The sequence below is a fragment of the Myotis lucifugus genome, unplaced genomic scaffold (genome assembly GCF_000147115.1).
Source record: "Myotis lucifugus unplaced genomic scaffold, Myoluc2.0 scaffold_114, whole genome shotgun sequence".
Taxonomy (NCBI): domain Eukaryota; kingdom Metazoa; phylum Chordata; class Mammalia; order Chiroptera; family Vespertilionidae; genus Myotis; species Myotis lucifugus.
In genome coordinates this window covers 2,928,653-2,936,259 of record NW_005871162.1, presented here as the reverse complement: position 1 = coordinate 2,936,259, position 7,607 = coordinate 2,928,653, and the positions used below count along the sequence as shown (strand labels likewise).

The 7,607-nt window shown below is 37.2% G+C and overlaps 1 pseudogene; it reads right to left on the bottom strand.

Annotated features, from left to right (window-relative positions):
• Positions 1-6,182: 6,182 nt before the first annotated feature.
• Positions 6,183-6,958, bottom strand: LOC102439430 (annotated as a pseudogene).
• Between the last annotated feature and the right edge of the window lie 649 nt (positions 6,959-7,607).

Here is a 7,607-nt window from a genome sequence, read left to right as displayed (position 1 = left end):
CTAGTAAAAAAAGAGGAACCGTAAACAATAATTTTTAAAAGGAGAAGCAGAGCTATCAGAAAGCATTCTTCTGTTCTTAGGTGGAAGCTGTCTCCTTTGGTTTGTCATCTGCTTGACACAAGAGTCATTGGTTAGCTGTTTCTCTCCAAAGAGCATTAGCTTTAGTGGATTCTTAAGACACTCCTATTTAAACTCTCCTGATGAGGCGGATTTCCAACAGTCTAGGCAAAATTGTTTGTGTCTTTTTGGTGGTGAAACATGAATTTGAGGGTCAACATTTGGAGGCTTTTCCTGACGTGCTAATTGTTATCATGGCGTTGCTGTCTTTTTCGTTAAGACTCTGGGCAGTTTTTTTCTCCCATCTTTTCCAGAAGACTAAATATTTAGGTTTTTGGTCATAGTTTTGGAAAGACAGCTTGTACCGGTTGATGATAAGATTGGGTGTTTCATGGATTTCTTTCTGTACTTAATCATGTTAACTTGTAATAGAGCTGAGTCTAGGATCAGAGGTAAAAATTTTAAATGCATGGGAAGTCTATTATTAATTCACTAGAGGCCTGGTGCACGACATTCGTGCATTGGCGGGGTGGGGGGGGGGGGGGAGAGGGCTCTCAGCCCGGGCTGGACCCTTTAGCAGTCCGGAAGCCCTCGGGATGTCTGACTGCGGCTTAGGCCCACTCCTAAGTTGCAGTTGGACATCCTTAGTGCTGTTGTGGAGGCGGGAGAGGCTCCCGCCACTGCCGCTGCGCTCGCCAGCATCAGCCCAGCTTGTGGCTGAGCGGAGGGGGGGGGGCACTGACCACCTGGGGGGACAGCTCCTGCGCTGAGCGTCTGCCCCCTGATGGTCAGTGTGCGTCATAGCAACTGATCATTCTGCATATTACCCTTTTATTATATAGGATAAGGGAGAGTTGATGGATCTCCAAAGGGTTGATTTTATTGTTTTGAAGGCTAATGGCATGGAAATGGAAGGGTCTTTGAGACTATTGTTAATTTAATTTTACTTAAAAAGTTCTACTTTTTCTGAAGATTGATAATGATATGGACAAAAATGTTTTATTATAAGCTATGTGTTTCTTATTGGTGCTTGCTGGTCTAATCTGTTGATAATGCAGTTGTGAAACAAGTTATAAAACCCAAGTACTATATATTCTGGAATATACGTAGCTCTTTATTTTTCTGAAATCATCCCTCTAATGAAATGACATTGCTTTCTTTTTAGTGTTTACAAAATCTATCTTATTATGAGAAACCCTCAATTTCTTTAGTTTGATTTACAAAGTACTGCTTGGAGAAGAAAAAAGACCTCAAACAATCATGCCTACACCTATAGAGATTACAGTTGTCCGCCTTATCCAAGTTTTTGCTTTCTGGTCTGAAAATATTAAGTGGAAAATTCTAGAAATAAACAGGTCATAAATTTTAAATTGTGTACCATTTTGAGTAGTGTGATGAAATCTCATGCTGTTCACTCCGTCCTGCCCAGGATGTGAATCATCTCTTTGTCCAGTGCATCCACGCTGTGTATGTTACCCACCCATTTAATCACTTTAGTAACCATCTCAGTTATCAGAAGAACAGTGCCGGTGTTCAAGTAACCCTTATTTACTTAATAAAGTTCAAGAGTATTGATGCTGGCCCAGCAGGTCTGGCTCAGTGGTTGAGCATAGACCCATGAACCAAGAGGAACCTGGTTCGATTTCTGGTCAGGGCACATACTTAAGTTGTTGGCTGGATTCCCAGTAGGGGATGTGCAGGAGGCAGGTGATCCATGATGTTTTTCTTTCATTGATGTTTCTGTCTATCCCTCTCCCTTTCTCTCTAAAAATCAATTAATTAAAAAAAGCATATTAAAAAAAGTGTATGTTGGCAATTTGGATAGCTAAAGAGAAGCCAAAAAATGCTTCTTTAAAATGTGGAAGTTCTAGATTTAGTAAGGAAAGCAAAAAAAAAACAACAAAAAAAAAACATATGCTGAGGTTGCTAAGATCTACAGTAAGAACAAATCTGTTAAATTGTGAAGAAGGAAAAAGAAATTTGTGTTAGTTTTGCTGTTGCACTTCAAACTGAAAAAGTTATGGCTACAATATGTGATAAATGTTTACTAGTTAAGATGGAAAACTCATCAAATTTGTGGGTGGAAGACAGGAACAGAAAATATGTTCCCATGCCCAGCTGGCATGGCTCAGTGGTTGAGCGTCAACCTATGAACCAGGAGGTCATGGTCCAATTCTAGTCAGGGGACATGCCTGGGTGGCAGGCTCGATCCCCAGTAAGGGGCGGGGGTGGTGTGCAGGAGGTAGCCGATCAATGATTCTCTTTCATCATTGATGTTTCTCTCTCTCTCTACCTCTCCCTCTCCCTTCCTCTCTGAAATAAATAAAAACATATTAAAAAGAAGAAAAAGAAAATATGTTCCCATGTTGTGTCAGAAAGCATTGAGCCTATGGGAAGACTTTAGTGAGGGGTCCCCCGAATGAGTGACACCAAGCCATTTACTGTAAGTAAGGGGTGGGTACACAGATTCAGGAATAGGTTTTGACTAAAAAAATATAACAATTACAGGAGAAGAGAGAGAGAGAGACCACATTCACATAACTTTTATTACGGTGTGTTATGATGGTTTTATTATTAGTTATTGTTTTTAACCTCTCACTGTGTCTGGTTTATGAATTAAACTTTATCATAGATAAGTATCAGCAAAAACTTAGTATATGTAGGGTTTGGTATAACCTGTGGTTTTAGACCTCCACTGGGAATGTATATCCTGTACTGTAGAAATTCTCAATGGCTGGTGCTGGAAGTTGTAGTAAACAAACCTTTAAAGATTATTTTACAAAAGTAGTAATGTATATTACTAGTTTATGGAGATCATGAAAGCACATACTTATCAGATAAATGAGAAAATAACAGCAACAAAAACCTCTGTGGCTGGGTATAAAATTACTGGGACAACAGGATTACCATGAATTAACAGATTGGAAGTTTAGTTTTCTCAAAGAACTCAAAAGTGAAGAAAATTTATTTTGGAAAACATTGAGTTCAATGAGTTGCTTTAGTGATTACGGAGACATTGATGTAGAAATAAGAAAGGGGAAAAAGCCATTTTTCCAAATTATTGTGTGTTTTAAAAACTTTTTTTCTGTTTTTTTCTTCGTTTTGGTATATGTCTTTTAAACATTCATTTGTAATAAAAGTTTTAAATTAAGTATGAGTATATCTTTGACTCCTTTATTTATATCAAGGATTGATTTGCAGAATATGGCCTGTGGTTCCAATCCTGCCTGCTGCCTGTTTCTATAAATAAAGGTTTATTGGAACACAGCCACGCTCATTTGTTTGCATGTGTTCTATGACTGCACTCGCATCCTACCAGCAGATTTGACTAGTTGTGACAGAAACCCTGTGTCCACAAGGCCGAAAATACCTATTTTTGGACTTTTACAGAAAACGTTAGCTGACCCCTGATTTACATCACTGGAAGGTTATATATTCAAGTTTACATACTTAAGATCTTTTAGACTAGTGGTTCTCAACCTTCCTAATGCCACGACCCTTTAATACAGTTCCTCATGTTGTGGTGACCCTCAACCATATATTATTTTCGTTGCTACTTCATAGCTGTAATTTTGCTACTGTTATGAATTGTAATGTAGATATCTGATATGCAGGATGTATTTTCATTGTTATAAATTGAACATAATTAAAGCATAGTGATTCATCACAAAAACAATATGTAATTATATATGTGCTTTCTGATGGTCTTAGGCGACCCCTGTGAAAGGGTCGTTCGACCCCCCAAAGGGGTCGCGACCCACAGGTTGAGAACCGCTGTTTTAAACCTTTCATTGCATTTGGAGTTTGGTTCTGACAGTGTTGTTCTGGAGTAGGAACAAACACAAAAACAATGACATGGAATACAGGGTCCATAAGTAGACCCAGGCACATGTGGAAATTTAGTATGTGACAGATTGCCATCATAAATCAGAAGAAGAAAGGATAGAGTATTTAATGGTCCTGGGAAAATGGAATCTCTATATAAAGGAGATTGAAATTCTTACATCATATCACATACAAAAATAAACATCAGATCAATTAAAAGCCTAAATGTGAGAGGCAAGATTATAAAGCAAGTAGGAGAAACTGTAGAATTCTTTTTTGACTGACTTAAAGGTATGTAAGGATTCTTTTTAGAGCCAGCTACTGAAATCACAAACCATGAAGGGAGAAACTGATGTATTTGACTACATAAAAATTAAAGATTTAATTTTGTTAATTTTTGTTTAACAAAGGACACAATGTTCAAAATTAACAGTCAATTGTCAGACCAGGATATTTGTGCCCAGGTGGCATGGCTCAATGGTTGAGTGTCGACCTATGAACCAGGAGGTCATGGTTTGATTCCCAGTCAGGGCAAGGAGCATGCAAGAGGCAGCAGATCAATGATTCTCTCATCATTGATGTTTCTATCTCTCTTTCTCTCCCTCTGCCTTCCTTCTCTGAAATCAATAAAAAATAAAATTATTGCCCATGAGCCAAATCTGGCCTGCTGTTTGTTTTTGTTTTTTTGTTTTTAAATATCTGGCGAGTTAAAAATGGTTTTTACATTTTAAAATAGTTGAAAAAGATTTATTGATAATATTCTGTGACTATAAAGTGACATGAATTCAAATTTGTGTTTATAAATAATGTTTCATTGCGTCACAACCATGTTCATTCATTTACATTTTACAAATGGTTGCTTTCTGGCTCATACTTTTTACATCCCATTAAAGAAGTATTTATTTACCCAAGGGCACAATTTTCCTCAATATTGTCTTCTAGAAATTTTACAGTTTCAGTCATTACATTCATTTCTGTAGTCCATTGATTATAGTTCTGTAATATATTGAGTTAGTTTTAATATAAGATGTGAGGTAAGAATTGAAGTTCATTTTTTCACACATGAATTTCTACTTTTTTACACATGAATTTCCCATTGCTTAAAAGACTTTCTTTTTTTCTCTAATTAATTACCTTGGAGCTTTTAAAAAAAATCAATGACCATTTAAATATTGGACTATTTTTGGACTCTATTATTTTTCATTGGGATATGTGTTTCTCCTTTGCCAATGCCATATTGATTTGATTACTTGTGTAGCTTTTACAGTAAGTCTTGAAATCAGTTATTGTTTTAGCCTCCTTTTTCAAAATATTTTGCCTATTCTAGGAATTATACTTTTCCATATAAATTTTAGAATTAGCTTGTCAGTTTCTTTGAAAAATTATGCTGAGATTTTGTGATGTCATTGAATCAATAGATTGATTTGTAGAGAATCAATATCTTTTTTTCTTTTTTTGTTTTGTTTTGTTAATTCTCACCCGAGGTAGATATATATAACTGCATATGTTTTGCAAAATTGACTGAAGTGTATTATCTGAAAGGGGTGAGTTTTACCATGCATAAATTATACCTAAGAGAAAAACTGACTTTAAAGAAATTAGTTTCACAGTGCTAACCTTAAGTCAGTAGGTAAATTAAAAGTAGAGCTCTGTGAATGAGCCCTTATCATCTACTTAATCACAAAGCATACTTTCTTTTTCACATAAACCAATAAATTCAAATAGCCATGTCATTGATCTTTAGAGAGTTGAAGGGAAGGGGAGAGACAGAGAGAAACATTGATGCGAGAAAGACACATCAATTGATGGTCTCCCACAGGCACCCCGACCCATATTGAGCCTGCAATCTAGGTATGTGCCCTTGCCCAGAATCGAACCTGGGACCCTTCAGTCCTTGGACTGACACTCTAATCCAGGGGTCCTCAAACTTTTTAAACAGGGGGCCAGTTCACTGTCCCTCAGACCGTTGGAGGGCCGGACTATAGTTTAAAAAAAAAACTATGAACAAATTCCTGTGCACACTGCACATATCTTATTTTGAAGTAAAAAAACAAAACGGGAACAAATATTTGGTTTGTATTTGCATGTGGCCCGCAGGCCGTAGTTTGCGCACCCCTCTCTAATCACTGAGCAAAACCAGCTAGGGCCATTTTAATATTCTTTACAATAGAATAAATCGTTCTCTGGATGACTGTAGACATGTAAGCTGTGTGATAGTACGCAGAGACATCACCGTATAGGAGTTCTGATTGGTGCATAGTCTTCAATAATTACAAGGCATTACTTGAATGAAACTGTTGTCAAAGCAGTAAGACTGCATTTATGCATCCAGCATTTTCAGGATTGTTGGTAACCTGGGCATATTTTTCTCCAATAATCTTGTCTCTTGTTATTACAAGGCCTAACTTGCTCATCTATACCTCGTTGATAGTACCTTTGGTAATAACACCCAAAGTTGTATAAAGTGGGGATGATGGATTCTTCTTTACACCAAGTATTGGCAGGCAAAAGGTGGCTTTCAGTTCAGGATGTGTTACATGGGCCTTCTTGAAACGTAAGCCCATTGGCCTAATGAATCTTCCATATTTAGGTGGTTTTTGAGTAAAGCCATCTCCAACAAAGCACTTTAGTAACCATCCTCCTCCACACCTTTTTCTTTCTCTTTCTTGTTCAAATAACTTTTAATACCTCTGTTTCTCCCTGAGCATGAACTTTGGGCAGAGGGACTTCCCATTTTCCAGCTTCCTCTCTTTGTTTTTGTTTAATCATATTGGAAAGTACTTTAGCTTGGGACTGCCCCTCTCTGTCCAGTAGATAGGCAGGTACTGCTCCTTGTGGAGTCTTTTCATCATTCTTTTGTTTGGTGTTTCTCTTTTTATGCCTCTTGATAGTCTTTTCCATTTGTATTTTCTCAGCATGGCGCTGTTTACAGTAGAGCTTAGCCTTCAGACCAGTCATCTTTTTTTGCCTTTGAACATTCATGAGCCTCTTGATCTTCCTTCTTTCTCTTCTCATGGTAATCCAAACAATATCCATAGCGTTTATGGTGTAACTCAGTATTCTTATTTTGTGGCATGTTTTATATTTTTAGCATTTCCATTTGACTCTTACAGTTTCTGCTTTAATACTCCATCTGTTTATGCATTATGTTTTTCTATATATCTTTCACCTTAACAATTTTAAAATTTATTGATGAGAGAGAGAGATGGATTTGTTGTTCTACTTATTTATGCATTCATTGGTTGATGCTTGTATGTACCCTGACCGGAGATTGAACCCACAAACTTGGCATATCAAGAGGATGCTCTAATCAACTGAGCTACCCAGCCAGGCCTACCTTAACAATTTTAATTATATAAATGTCTGTCTCTGATAATTTCATCAGCCTTGTCATCCCTGAATCTAATTATATTGGCTATTTTATCACTTGACAATGGGTTTTTTAATCCTTGTTATTTCCCCCAGAGTCTCATGGGTTTGAATTGTGTTTATGCTTTAAAGTGGGCATGCCTTTTATGTCAGACCATTAATGTTGGGGATTAAATCACCACGCAAGTCAGGAGTTCACATAGGTTTGGATGTTGTTGTTTTAATCATTACCTTTAGTGCACCAGTCTTCAAATTCTGTTAATAGTGGATTACTGTTGCGTTGTGCTTAATTAGGATGGATGCAGGAGCACCAAGAAGTCACTAGACATCTCTTCTACACTCACATATGTGCACCC